Source organism: Opisthocomus hoazin, chromosome 17 (genome assembly GCF_030867145.1).
Source record: "Opisthocomus hoazin isolate bOpiHoa1 chromosome 17, bOpiHoa1.hap1, whole genome shotgun sequence".
Lineage (NCBI taxonomy): Eukaryota > Metazoa > Chordata > Aves > Opisthocomiformes > Opisthocomidae > Opisthocomus > Opisthocomus hoazin.
Window position 1 is genome coordinate 5,204,636 of NC_134430.1, and position 14,459 is coordinate 5,219,094.

The following is a 14,459-nucleotide window of genomic DNA, read 5'->3' on the forward strand; positions in this document are numbered from 1 at the left end:
TGGGCGGGGCGCACAACGTCAACGGGGGCGGGGCCTGCGGTGCAGGTGGAGGCAGCGCGGTGCGGAGCGGAGCGGCGGCCCCGGGCCCGGTACGGGGGGGTAGGGGGTCCGACGGGGGGGCCAGGTCGGTTATGGGGTGGGGGTCAGAGGGCTTGGGGTGCTGGGGGGGTCCGAGGGGCCCTGGGGCGGGGGGACCCGTAGAGGTCAAGCGAGATGTGAGGTGTCGTGGGGTGTGGGGGACCCACAGGGGGTGGGGCGGGGGGGCTGTGGGGAAATGGGGGTGTCCGGGGAGGAATGGGGCTGTAGCAGGGACCCTGGCTGGGGCCGGAGTGCGTGGGGCTGCAGGTGGGGCTGGGGTGCCCCGGGGGGCAGTGGGGGGGCTGGGAGGTGGGTGGGATGGGGGGTCCCTCAGCCCCCAGGACGGGGTTGTTTCCCCTGGTAGCGTTGTTCTCTCTGGGGCAGCTGGGGGAAGAGGTGGGTGCAGCTGCAGGGGCTCGGGTGCCCCCTGCACCCCGACCCTCCCTGGACGCTGGCAGCTGGGCCCGGCTCCAGTTTCTGGGGGTCTGGGGGCCCCACGCTGCTTCCCCCCTCTCCAAGACCCCGTCTGCGCCCGCCAAGGCGGCTCCCGAAGCCGGCGGCCGAGCTGGGAGCAGCGGGAGCCTGGGCCTGCCTCTTCCCGCCGATACCTGTCCCAGCGCCCGTCAATGCCGCGCTGGAACCTCGCCGTCGACTTTCTGCGCCGGTTCCCCGCGCAGCGGCAGGGGATTGATCTCCCCACGTCCCCCTTTGGACGGGGGTGCTCGGTGCTGGGCTGCGTCCGGAGGAGCATGCGGTGGGGCTCAGTGTCCCCGGCTGTTCCTGCAATCTCTTTTCTCCCTCCTGCAGCCGCAGCGGGACGAGGGGCCGGTGACCCTGCTCACCGCGCCGGGGGCTGCTGCCTTCCCTGCTTGGCGCTGGGCTCGGCAGGCGCCACGGGGTCCACGCCGCTGGCCGGAGTCGCAGGGACGGCGGCTGTCTGTCGGGCTGTGCTGCAGCGGAGGGGTGTGCCTTGGCTCGGCCCTCGCCCGAGGATTGCCGTGCGCTGGGCAAAAATCAATGTTTGCTCTGCGGGAGCGGGTGTTGGGGTGCCCCGTCCTCCGTGGGGCTGAAGGCTGGAGGTGGGTGGCGTTGGCAGCTGCCAGCTTGGGCTGACGTGACGTGACCCTGCGCGAGGGGCACGGGGTTTGGCGTGGGGTGCACCAGCAGCTCCCCGGCAGCGGGACTGAGGGAGCCGGAGCCAGAGCAAACGGCCGGCGATGGGGAAGGCCGACGGTGCGGAGGAATCTCTGCGGCCCCGCGGGAGAGGAGCCGCCTCGGGGCGCGGGAGCAGCTTGGGTTCTTGCACCCCAAAACCCTCTCCATGCCTCTGCCGCTCCCTTCCTAGGGCTTTACCAAAGGTGGGGGTGCAGCTCCGGGAGAGCCAGGGTCAGGGCTGCCAGTGGCATCGCGCGCTCCCCTCGGTGCCCCCTTGCTGCTGGCGTAACCCCGTTAGCCGTGGAGTGATTTGCACCCGCGCCAGAGCTTCGGGTGCCACGGGACTGCGGTTCCCCGTTTGGCTCAACCCTTCCTCCGCAGCCGTTGTCCTCCTCGAGCTAAATGTGCCCCGGGGGTGACGCGGCTCCGCTGTGCCCGTCTCCGAAAGGAGGCAACGAGAACTTGTGGAGCAGTTCATGTTCGTCCCCCCCCAGGTGCGCAGCGTTTCACGGCTCCTCTCCGAGCGCTGGGGCATGTGTAGACGGGGGTCTTCCCAAGCTCATCGCGGCGCTGGCTGTCCCTCCTGTTTCTCGCCCGAAGCGGGGCGCGTGCCGCTTCTGCGTGTCGTGGTGGTAACGGCGAGTCAGCGGCGGCAAAAAGTTCCTCCGTGCATCAAATTGCTTCCCTGTGGTCGCGCTCAAGCTGTTCTGCGGGCGGCGAGGGCCTCTCCCGTCCCTTTGCTCAGCTTTTCCTTGCGCTGGAGAGAAACTTCAGGCCTTCTCGAGAGGGTTTGAAACCCTGCCGAGGAGAGAAAGTGCCTTCTCATCTGCGGCGGTGCTGCTCTGGCGAGGCTCTCTCCTCCCAGCGCGCAGCCTGGCAGCTGCCGGAATTGCCTGCAGCCGCAGCTCTGCGCACCGCACGTCCCCCCGGCCAGCCCGGTCCTTTGGGAGCTGCCGGTGGGTGAAGGTCGCTGGGAGGGTAAGCAAAGCATCGGCTGTGCTCCGAGCGGGGCACTCGGAAGATGTGTCACTAATTTAATCTGTAACGGAGGTTTGTCGGAGCTCCGTCCGCAGCCGTTCCCTGGGGAGCAGAGCGGGCTGCAGCCAGGCCCCGCTCCGGAGGGCGGGCATTGTCCAGCTGTGCCGAGCCGTGTTTTACCTTCGTGCCCGTTCCAGCTGCGGGAAGAGGCTCACGGCTGCGGTGGCTGGAAGTCTGGGGTCGAAACTGGCTCTTGGCCGCGCTGGAGGCTGCGGTGTGGGAACTGGCTGAGGTGTGATTCAGGTGGGGGGGAGGGACTCGCCCACCATCAGCCTGGAGATTTCGCCCAGGAAAGGTTTGGACGTCTGGGTTGTCCATTGTAGGCATTTTTATCTTCACCGAGTGATTTGTGCGAGGCTCTGAGTCAGGCTTCGTGGGGAGACGCTGCCGCCGGCTCTGCGTGCTTAGCCCGGGGCTGGTGCGTGGGGACGACCCCTCGGAGCGGTCTCGCGCCCTGGCCGCTCCGCCGAGGCCGTGGCGGCTCGGTTCGTGGCTCTTGGCGTCCCTTACGCCGTCAGCACCGGGGCCGTGCTGAGCCAAGCCGTGCCGTCCCGGGCTGGGCTGCCTGGGGCAGCGTGTCCCAGGGTGGTGGGGTCCGTCGGAAGCTGCTGGGTCTGCGGGCCGCTCCCCACTGGGGGCTGCTGGTTGGGGTCTGCGGGCCGCTCCCCACTGGAGGCTGCTGATGATCAGAGCGTTTTCCCTTCCCTGGCTCTGACGGAGCGGCGGGGTCTGGGATTTGCAGGGCTGAGCATCCCGGCCTGAGCGTTCCCTGCTGACTCACCCTGGAGACGGCAGCGGGCTTCCCCTCGACAGCAGCCAGGTTCAGGGGGCACATCTGCTCCCCTGCCAGCCCCACAATAGATCTCTGCGCTTCATTAGGGCTTAATTAGGCAAACACACCGGGACCCTGTGCGAGGCCATTGCCAGGGGACACGGATCGTGTGTGGAGCCGGGTACGGGGGATGCGGCTCCCGTCCTGCCTGCCTCGGGGCTGCCAGCGGGGTTTTTCCAGCTGGGAGCGTGGGATGAGTTCAGCCCCTCGTGTTGTTTTCCCGGAGGATGTGTGCGCAGCGATAACCGCTTCACCCCTCCGGCGTACCCCAGCTGGCAGGACAGCCAAGGATTAGTGGAGGGACGCTTCGCCGTGGGGCAAAGCCGCCCTGCAGACACCACGGAGACTCTTCTCCCAGGGCAGCTGGTGTAGCACCTAGAGCCTGGGCAGGGTGGCAGTCTGGAAAACAACCCCGGACCCTGGGAAGATGATTAATCACATAACAATTAGGTGTAAAATGAAAGGCAGCTGCTGCCACGTGGTAACGGCTGCAGTGGAAGGTGCCTGGGAAGGAATTTGTGGCGTTGCCCAAGAGCTCGCTGCCTTTGCGAGGTGGAGGCAGTGCCGGGAGCGCAGCGCGGTGCCAGCTGGCTCCGGCACCGGGCGGCCAGCGCGGCTTCCCCGAACACGGCAGAGCGGCGCTTTACATAATCTGGGACTTGCAAAACAAGCTTGAAGGTCTGGAAAATCCTCCTGCTATTGTTCGTGCTCAAAGTTTGCTCAATTTCCTCGTTTGATCTGCAGGTCTGGTTTTTGTTTTGGGACCGCAACGGGGGAAAAATGCACTTTGCACAGAGAAAAGAAGAGCGTTTGTGGCATTTAATCCACGCCTGCTCCTGAGATGAAACTCTTACAAAAGAGGTTTCAAGCAGCTGCTCGCAGCTTTATAGGGCTGCAGAGGACTCTTCATCTATCCAATTAGCATGGTTTGTCTCTAGTTCCCTGCTGATGCCCCAGGAGAAAACCCTGAAATATTGGACGTGCAGGCACGGGGCGCCGCGGGCAGGGCGCGCACCGGCACCAGCTGGGCTCCCGGCCGGGTGGCTGCTCGGGGACAGAAAACGCCGGGTCAGAATGGCTTTGTGTTATCTGAGCCTTGTGGGAGTTGGACCCTGCTGCTCGGGAAAGGCTCCGAAGCTGCCCCTGGCTTGCAGATTTGAGAAGCAGAGGTTGGAAGGGAGCTTGGTTGTCTTATTTTGCTGGGACTCTTGGCTAGAGTTTGCTGCTGCCTCCTGCAGCTCGGTGATTTGAAGGCAGCTGGGAAAATGCGCCTGGGAGGATGCTGAGGCTTCTTCTGCGTTGGCGAAAGGCTTGGGGATGAGCGAATGGAAGAGCAAGGGCAGGCCCTGCACCCCGAAACGCTCCCCAGAGGCCGGGCCACATGCCGCCGTTGAGCCCACGGCCGTGTGCGAGCTCGTGTGGGGCTGGGGTGGTTCCCAGCGGCCTCGCGTGTGCTGGGCAATTAACTGAACGAACCCTGTTAAAATGTTCTCCGCTCCTGTTCATAAACAGGTGACTGAGAAACCTGCCCTTCTCTGCCGGTGCTGGGGAAGCTAGATTTGGCAGCAAGGAAGGAGGTCAAGTTCTTGCTGGTCCACTTAATGTGAGGCAAGTTTTGGCACCCTGGTAGGCAGCAAAAGAGGAGGAGGAGCCCTGGGCTGACAGCACAAACACGTCCTCGTGTCAGAGGCGGCTTCGAGCTGCTGCCATGTAGGCAATTACATCTGGGCACAGCTGACCTGAGCTGGGTTTGAGCAAGGGGTTGTGAGGCTTGACGTGCGCTGGGGGTCTTTGGAGTGACCGCGCTCCGACCGCAGCGGTGTTAAGGCAAGCTTGGGGGTGTCGCAAACAGAGCAGCGCGTCGCAGCGGCGGGGTGAGAGACGCGGGGAGGCTCTGAGGCTGCCCTCAGTCTGGAGAACCCGGTGTCGGTGCTGGGCTCTGCTCGGCGTGGGTGGGAGCCGGAGCGGATCAGTGCCGTGAAGCATCATCGAGCCGTGAGCTGCAGCGTTACCGCAACTGATGCCGTACAGCGTTTAAATGCCGCACGCGACCTCTGGCAGCCGACCCCTGCTTGGTTGCTGTGCCCGGACTGCGGCGAGGGTTTAACCGCTTGCCAGACAGCACCAGCCCTTAAGGGCTTGTATTTCGGTATCCGCTCTCCAAAAACCCGTGGAGATGGGGGTAAGCTGTCTGCAGGCGCTGCAGAACGTGAGCTCTTCCTCTGGGGGGAGGGTCTGCATCAAACAGCAGCAGCGCCGAGTCACCTCCCTGCATCCGCGAGAGCCACGGAGGGCAGGTGCTGGGGCAGGTGCTGGCCCGGCCCGCAGCCGCGTCCGGCTGTAACGTGGCTTTCTCCGCCTGTGCGTGGAGGTGCCGGTGTCTGTCGTGGAGGTGAAGCTCTCCCGCATGGTTGGGGTCGGCCGTTCTGCGGCTGCAAGGAGCCTCGCCGCGGGCTGGCAGGTGGGGTCTGCGCTGCTTGGGGATTTCCTCAGATGCGGAGTGGGGGCTTTTAATAGCAACGTGGTCATCCGTATCCTCGCATGGCTTAAAACCTGTCCCTTAAACATATCAACTGGCAGCTGGGATGTGGCTGAGCAAGAAGTCCATTCCTTTCAGAGTTTTTTCCTCTGGTTTTGAGTAAAAATAAAATAAGGTTTAACCCTGTTGCTGGTGATGCTAACGTGCTCGTGGGTTTGGGGTGCAGTTCCTCCCCGGGAGGCAGCCTGGAGAAAGTCCTGCCTTTCTCAGGAAAGTCGCTCATCCCCATGCCATGGTCGGATCCTTCCTGCTGTGCTGACAGATCCCGTGCCTCGGCCGGGTGCCAAGACTTCAGCCTTCTAGGAAAGCAGCAGGGGCTGGTGTGGGCTTCCCTCGCTGCCCGCTGCTGGCCCGTGGGTGCCCGGTGCCGTGCAAACAGCGGTCAGAGGCACTGGGGAAGCAGCTGGAGTTGCAGACGGCTCATGTTGGGGTTGCATCGCCGTTCGGTCCATCCGAGCTGCCTTTCGCTGGGAATACACAAACTATCCGAGTCGGAATTGCTCTGTGCTGCTGGCCAGGCTTTTTCCTGGTGCCGCTGTTTTTAATTCTACTGCTGTAGCAAGAGGCAAATGTGGTTACGGCAGCTGCCTGGCTCTGGCAGTTTGCATCTTCCCTCCCCTACAAACTGCCTTCAAACTTCTCGGCTTTCTGGCCCCCTGTTCTGGTCGATAGGAGGCTGTTATCGGAGCTCAGCACACCGTGATGGTGACATCCAAGCGCTGTCCCTCAGACCACCTGGCAGCGCTGGGCTGGATGAAGCAGCTCATTTGCGCGGGGCGGTTAATTCTCTGTATGTTTTAATCTCCGTGACCATCTGTGTTCTTGCCCGGGCTGGGGAGACGGGAGCTCTTGGGATTTATTCCAGGAGGCGAATGTGGAGAGGACTGCTTATTCTGTGTTTGCTGAAAACGGCCCCGGGTCAAAGCAGGACAGCCTCATTAGCTCTGGGAACAGTTGCTCCTGCATCTTCAGGCAAGGAGGCCTCGACGACATGTCGGCTCTATCCTGGAGGCATGTCCTGAAAAGGACTTACTGAAAATGAAGACCTCTGTGGATGCTTTCCAGCATACAAACCCGAACACAGAGGGTCTGCGGTGGGCTTGGCTGTCACCTTGGAGGGCTGTGAGGTCCCTCCAGGGAAGGCTGGGTTGATCTGGGGAGAGGTAGTGGGCCAAAGCACGTCCTGGCCACCCTAAAAGCCCTGCCCCAGGCTGTGGCAGCCTCTGGGGTGCGAGTCTGCCCCACCAGCAGCTGTTGCAGTCTCTGCCCTGGGGAACGCCACGGCTGGAGCTCAGATTTGAGCTTCAGAAGCTGCTGCTGATACTGGGGTGCTCACATACAGCACCAAAACCAGGGGACCAGTACCTGTAGGTGGGCTGCAGCAGCATCTCCAGAGAGACCTGTGCAGGCTGCTGCTGAGCGAGAGAAACTTTTTTGCAAGCAATGCCTGAAGTCTTCAGTGTTTTGGGTTCTCATGTTTGCGAGCTGAGGCTCTGCAGGTCATCACAGAGCCCCAGCCGGGATGCCGCTGGCCACAGGCTCTGCGCGTGGCACAGGCAGAGGCTGCGCTGGCTGCAGGCACTGTCGAGGAACGCCTGTCCCGTGGGGCTGCACGGCCCCGCCAAGGCTGCCACTGACATCCGAACCCAGAGGGAACGATCCCTGCCCTGTAATTAAGCTCTGTTCTGCTCCTGTTCACCATGCTAGTGAGCAGTCTCGTGCATGTGCTCCTTGCAGCTGCTCTGGATCTCAGAAGCTGGAGGTGGCTTTCCAAGAGAGCCCCCTGCAAAGGGCAACCCCAGCTCTCCATCCCTCTCGCACTGGAGCGAAGCTTGTGGGCTGGGAGACTTGGACTGTAAAGGCTTTTCCCTGACTACACCTTCCAGGATTGCTCCCTGCGTGCTGTAAATTCATCGGCCAACGTACACCCCGCTCTCCTGAGGGAGGAAACCCCTTTCTGCTGTTCGTGCTGGCAGGGCTGGGTGAGATGGAGGTGTTTTCCCAGCCTGCAGTTGAAGGACCGAGGCTGCCTCTTGACAGGAGAGCTCTTCTTCACCTGCTTGCCAGGCTCTTGACATCAGCAGATAATAACACTTAAAAACAACCAGCGCTCCAGCTAGATCCTCTCGTGGTTCAGCAGTTTCAGTCTCGATGGTGACAGTCAGCATCGCGGTGCATCCCAAAGGATGGCTGCGGGCTTGTGCCCGTCTCTCCGGTGTGGCGGGGTGGCTGTAGAGGAGTCCGGCACCATGCTAGACTTCCCCTGTGTGCCACGAGCGCTCAGAATCACCGAATCCCAGCCTGGTGGGTGTTGGCAGGGCCCTCTGTGGATCACCCAGCCCAACCCCCTGCTAAAGCAGGGTCACCCAGAGCAGGCTGCACAGCACCGCGGCCAGGCGAGGCTGGAATATCTCCAGAGAAGGAGACTCCACAGCCCCTCTGGGCAGCCTCGAGTGTGCACTCCCGTCGAGCAGGGCCCCGGGCCCTCCGTGGGGCTGCGGCGTGAGCCGAGGATCTGGCTGGATTTCGGGACCCTCCTCGGGCCCCGGCGTGTGCCCGCTGGAGCACGCAGGCGGCCTGGCTGCGGCTGAGAGCAGCGTTGCTCTCTTGAACCTCTTCGTTTAGTTAATGATCCTTTTGTTGAGAGGATTAGGGTTTAGAGGCCTCTGGCAGAGTGTTAATTAAATTAAGTCTGTGGGTGTTTTGTTGCGTTTTTAAAGCCCACTAGAGGGCTCGGTTGGAGCCCTGCGGGGTTGGGGCTGGAGGTGCTGGGCTGTGTCCATCCCCTGCAGAAGTTTGCATGAGAAGTCACGTAAGGCTGGAGGAGCCGGACAGACGCAGAAGCGAACGGGGCCAGTCCATGGCCTCCAGCCGCCCGCAGCCTCCGCACCACGCTCGCCGCGTCTCCAGCCTGGCTGTGCCCAGGGCTCGGCGGTGCCCGACCCATGCCGGGCTGCCGGGGCTGCGGAGGCCGTGCTCGCTGGAGGCTGGCAGGCACGGGACGCCTGCGTCACCGCTCGCTGCGTTATCAGCGTGAAGTGGTGTCAGGGTAATGGGGTTTCTTTCCTTGTTCTTTCTTCCTTCCCCGCTTGGTGTTTACATTTCTAAGAAGTGGCTCAACGTGAACGTCCGGTTCCACCTTCAGTTCTGGGAAGAGTCAGGCACCGAAGTTCGCGTGTGTGAGCTCTGTTGCAGCGCTGGTGTGAAATACAAGTGTGAGCGCTTGGCTGTGGGGCTTGAGGGATTTTACTGGCGGGTGCGTGGGGTTTTTCATGTTTAGCTGGAACTGCTTACTAACCAGTGTCTCTTCTCCTTTCTCTTCTATACACTGCCCCGTGATGGATGTTGGTGCTTTGCCTGCGTGGTCTGCCCGGCTGTCTCGTCTCTGGGTAAGTACCTGCTCCGTGAGGTCAGCGAGGGGAAACGGCTGAAACCAATTGCTTGGGCTTAACCAATGACCTGACCTGCTCATTCTGTCTTAAACTCTGGAGCATCGATTGCTATCAAACAGCAGCATTTATCTTGTGTGTGTGAAGGTTTTGGATATTGAAAAGCATTTAATATAGCGATTTCCAGGCCAAGTTTATAACGTGAAAAAGCCTCCAGCAGTAGTTTTTCATGCCAGCCTGGGCTGCGGAGTGCTGACCCGAAGATAAAAGCACACTCAATGCTAGCAAGCGAGCAAATGGAAGTGAAAATGGTTTTGGTAGGGGAAAGCCATACTCCCTGTTTCCCCCCAGATGCCTCCTGACAGCTGTGGGTGGTAAATCAGTGCTGCGGTTGTGTAAGGGACTCTCTGATGGCCGGAGCGCAGCACTGGGCTGGCTTCCCCTTTGCAGACCTGCAGAGGCACGGGGCTTTGCAGGGCGCGGAGAGGAGCTGGAGGCCCTGCTGGCAGGGGAAGAGGGGAAATGCGTGTCCAGCTTGGAGCAGTGTGGCAGGCACTGAGGTTTCCAGCTTGCGTTCACAGAGATCCTGCTTTGCACGGGGGGGAAAATCGTCCCGGTGAGGTGGATTCTCGTGGTTTCCCAGCAGAGGTTTGGTGCCTGCCCCTGAGCCTGGCTGTGAGGTGCTGTTTCTGTATTAAAGCCTCTCAGAATAAGATGTGTGTGCTCAGGGCGGAGGAAAGGAAGGGGTCTCTGCTCGGTAAAGCTGATTCTCTGGATGCAGTGGTGCCTTTGTGTTGAGGTTGCTGTCTCTGGAAACTTCGAAAGTTTTTAATGGACGTTTTTTATTTTTCAAATTGAAAGTATCCTCCTGCTATTTTCCCCTTGCCTGTCCATCACCCCCCTTTCCCCAGTAACATCCTCTCCTCTCACAGTAGTGGGAAAGACTCAGTGTATTTCGAGCAGCTCTGCTCCGTGCCCGTGTGTTCAGTGTACTGCCAGTCATGATGAAAGACTTGAAGGGAAAGCAGAGGAAGATGCTGGGAACAGATTGCTTTATTCTTAAACTCAGCGTTATTATACGATGCCTCACAGGGGAGGGCAGGAGAGATGAATCAAATCCAAGCATAAACCTGTTGTTCTTACACAGAAGTCAGTGCAGCGCTATATTTGGAAGCTGAGCAGCTGTCTCCCGTTCTGAATGAGCTGTTCTTTGCTACCAAGGCTCTAAAAGAAGGATCATTAATTATCTAGAGAACCTGCCTTGATCAGAGGTGCTGAGCTCCCATCCCCACCAAGCGCTCAGCAGTCATTTGAATGCAGAATACAGCTCCTCCGCACAGAGGTGTAACTGCAAGAGGTGCAGGCTGGCTGGGAGCTCCTGTTTGGAGGAAAATGCAAGCGCTCGCTCGCGTGACTGTCGGAGTGGGTTAGCGAGAGGCATGCCTCTGCCAGCGCAGCGCCTGTACCTGTGCCAGGGTGTCTTGGAGCAGGTGAGCGGCAGGAGGGTCTTCCTCCTTCGGGCTGCTGCAGAGCACGATCAGCCTTCAGGTTATCGCTGTGTGACAAGTCTCTGGTCAAGGGTGAATTTCCTCCTTGGGGAAGGCTGGTACGCTGAACGATCCCTGGTTTCCTCTCCCCAGAGCAGTCTTGCTACGACTTTTGTCTGCATGAGTGGTCTGTTGTCTTTTATGTACTGCACAGAGGGTAGAAACTTGTGTTTTAATGTTCTTGCTTATTATAGGCTTTTGGGGGTTTGACCCTGATACAAGACGAAATCTGCTGCTTGCTGAATGCTTGGTATTCATCTCGGTCAGCAAACAAGAAAGCTAAGTGGTACCTTGTTAGCGATGGCAAAGATAAAGGTTGTGTGGTACAGTTTCACTGGATCAGGGACAGCCCTGACCTTCACCGAGCAGAGAAATCGGCAGGCTCAGGTTGCCTTTCCATCTTTAAGCCTGGCTTATCTCTTAGGTAAACATAAAATGCGTAGGAGCTGTAGTAAGTGAATCTCCTCTCCTGGCCTGATAAAGAGTGTTGGGCATTGGTGCCAAGTGACCCACCAGCAGCTTCCATGGGGACATGCTGCAGGAAGTTGGAGGGCAGAAACCGTGAAGAAAAATGCTGAAGACGCAAGTGCAGTGAGAGGAGCCTGTGACGCTTGAGGTTGTGCTCTTGACCTTCAAGCTAAGATTCACATATGTTGCCATTATTTGAAGCCTGTCAAGAAATCTGAGGGGAGGTCATGCGCGCTGGCTGAAAAAGCGTTCGGAGGTATGTTTGTGGCGAAGGAGGTGGCGAGTGCGGCGTGTCCGTTAACGGGCTGCCGCTGGCCGTGTCAGTCCGTACGGTGGCGTTGGCGATGCTGGGAGCCATCTGTTGTGATCTCAGAGTTTACCTGTACGTGACATTGTTTCTCTCTGTCCCTTAATTTGTGGGTCTCTCAGAGAGGGGCATTGCTTCATGGAGCTGCTGAACAGCAGTTGGGTGGTGAACTCGGGTCTCCCCTTAACCCTTGTTCAGATAGAGCTCAAAGAAGAAGAACAAATAAGGGCTCCTGCTTTTCCACTTTTCAGTGAGATTTTCTGCTTTGAACCTCTCGTGGAAGCGTGGTAGCAGGGTAGCTCTTTTGCTTGTCCCACCCCTTCAGAAAAGACCATCAGAATCCAATGCGGTGTCAAGTTCTAGGGCGGACTTAGCTCAGTGGTTTCACTTCAGCGCTTTGTAAGGCAGTGACATAGTTCTCATTGTGGTGTTTAAAATAGCAGTGCTGCCTTCTGAATTACCATCTAATTAAATGAAAGCAAAAACTCAAAAGCAAGTGAGCTTTCAGCATCTCTTGTTGCATAAGAAAAGCTGTTTTAGTTGACCTAAAAACCAACATTGAAAAACAGGCTAAACAGAGATGCTTTCCTCCGAGCTCTGTGGGCAGTTTGTAGCAGTTGCCACTGTTCCTGGAGAGCCATTCATGCAGCGGCAGCTGCAAGCCCTCTTCAAAACAGTTACTCCTTTGAGATTTGCTTCCCTATTGCTTGATGGTTGGAGGAACCCTGCTGTGGAGACAAATAATTAGAAATAAAAGATGGCAGCTTAATGATTATTAGCTTCTTTCTGACACAGTCTGCGGTGAATGCAGGGGTAAGATGCGGCTAGCGTGCATCTCAAAGCTGTTTCTGCATCCCTTGCTCAAAAGACGGACCGTGTACACCACGTTAACCTGCAGCCTCTGTGGACCTGCAGAATGTGCTGAGCTAACAAAGTTATGTTATTTATTTCAAGAACAAAGCTTTTTCAGAGAGGATGATTCTTAGCCATTAACTGTGACAATGGCGACAGTTCAGCTGAAGCTGCTTCCTGCCCTCTCCTCCCGTCTCTCCATCCATACCCACAGCTTTCCTCTGCAACTGCTGATTCCCCCCCCCCCAGTACTTCAATTCTACTTGTAAATCTGAACTGCTTTGGGTTTTCTTTGCCAAATGAGTATGGAAAGATACGACCTTAAATAAAGCCTCAAAATGACTTGTTTTGTAAAGCTCCAGAAAAACTGGCAGCGACGTGATGCTATCCTCTGGGATTTTGTCCTATTGATATTAATCTTTTTGAAGCTGGTATCCATGACTGCCAGTTTCAAAGGTTAATATAGTGCTTTTCAACCAAGCTAAGAAGTCTTTTTTCATTTGTGATATGGAAATGTGCACCAATTAATCATTGTACACCTGCAGAAATGCCTCGCAGCAGCCTTTGGCTGTGCTGCATTAGGTTGTGGGATCAGCTGTAGGAAGGACTCGGGGTGACGAGTCTGATCCAGTTAGGAGCTTAAGACAAACCCTGCAAAGTCCAAGGAGATAGCATGTAGGGGAAACACCACTGAGCAAGGTGGTGTGGAGCTTCAACTCTTATTTCTGGAAGAAATACGGTAGCCCGTGCTCCATTTAGAAGTTGTATTCGCTCTCTGTGGCTAAAGTCTTCATTAAATGAGTGTTCGGTCTTGCCAGGTGTCGCTTGCTGGCGTGCAGGTCTAGCCTCCCGTAACAAACTGCTGTCAGTTGTTTAGTGCTGGCTTCACGGCTTGGGTGAATTTGCCGCCCGGCCTTTGGGTTGCAAGTGATGTGTGAGTACAGACCAGAGGGCTCTCCGCCAAGGATGTAGCTCTCACTGCTGTGTACACACCGGTCCTAAATAAACCCCGATCTTGAAACTTTCCTTCACTGGACCAAGGAGCTCTGAGTATTCTGAGGCCAAGGGAGCATAATCTTTGGTCAGGTTGGGAGCGTAACAGTCTGGAGTCAAATCTGCGCTTGAGCAGCCCCTTGTGAAAGCTTCACCTAACTGGTGCCTCTCTGGGGAGAAGCTGCAGCTCAAAAACCACCTACCTGGTGGTGTTTAAATAGACCAGAGCCTCTCCTCGCTGCAGTTTGACTTCTCATCCGCGCAAGGAGTAAATCGGCCACTGACATCCTCTGTTTGTGGTATGGCTCTTCTGCCTCAGCCCTGGTCCCTAGGTGGCACTGACTGTAATTTTTGGGTTGATTTCAACAAAGGCTGCGTAGCTGAGCTTGTCCCCCGCCGAAGTGACAGCTGCGTCGCTGGCCAAGCTGGCTGTTCGTGTTTGGTTTAGGAGGCTGGCGCAAGGGCTTGAACTTCCTCCTGCTGCCCAAACATAGAGGTTTCCAGCAGCGTCTCCTGGAATTTATTAACGAGGGGCAGGGAGGCGAGCACTCTGTGTGAGCACGCTTCTCTATTTTTAGTTGTGTCTTCTCTTCACTAAGACTCCCAGGGAACGAAAAACGGGGAAGTGCTTGAAATGAGGGAGAGCTCGCAACCTGGTGGAGGTCAGCGTGCTGCTAGGCTGCTGTCTCTTCTCTCTTGCGACGGCTCCGTCCATGGTTCAGTCCATTTCTCAGGCTGTTTCTGGAGCTCAGGCCCATGCCAGACTGATTCTGCCTTTTCCCGAGCCTGCGCTACTTGTATTCACAGCACCGTCTCGAATCTATTCTCCAGGCTTTTTAAAGCACTTTCTAGATCCTTTAAGTGCAGCCACTCGTATGTTTAATACTTCCTACCCATACTTAAGGGGAAAAATATTTCTCTATCAGTGTAGAAACATTCACCATATGAAAACTCGATCCTGCAATCTGAAGCTGACCTCCTCTAATCTTTAAATGGTGCATCTTGGCAGAAATGTGATTTGCGCACCGTCTCTAAGCCCTGGAACAAAGCTGACTTTCCAGGGAGCTGTTCTTCCCTGCACTGGCACGCAGCCTGGAGAGAGCTGATGCTCCTCTTCATCTGTTTTATTCCTCTTTCTTCTTGGAGCTAGTCTGCTGTCCTGCAAGACTTCGACTTGAGTGAACATCAACTTCACACAAACCGATGAAACCTGCGGTGGGAGCTTTTTGCATCAGTTAACCAGATTCTGGGTGGAATGGGA

At 57.6% G+C, this 14,459-nt stretch overlaps 1 protein-coding gene across 1 annotated transcript in view; it reads left to right on the forward strand.

Annotated features, from left to right (window-relative positions):
• EPB41 (erythrocyte membrane protein band 4.1) overlaps window positions 1–14,459 on the forward strand; it is a 95,362-nt gene continuing 80,903 nt past the window's right edge. The window contains exon 1 of the mRNA XM_075437780.1: window positions 1–89. The gene's annotated coding sequence lies outside the window, so the exon portion shown is untranslated. The remainder of the gene's footprint in view (window positions 90–14,459) is intronic.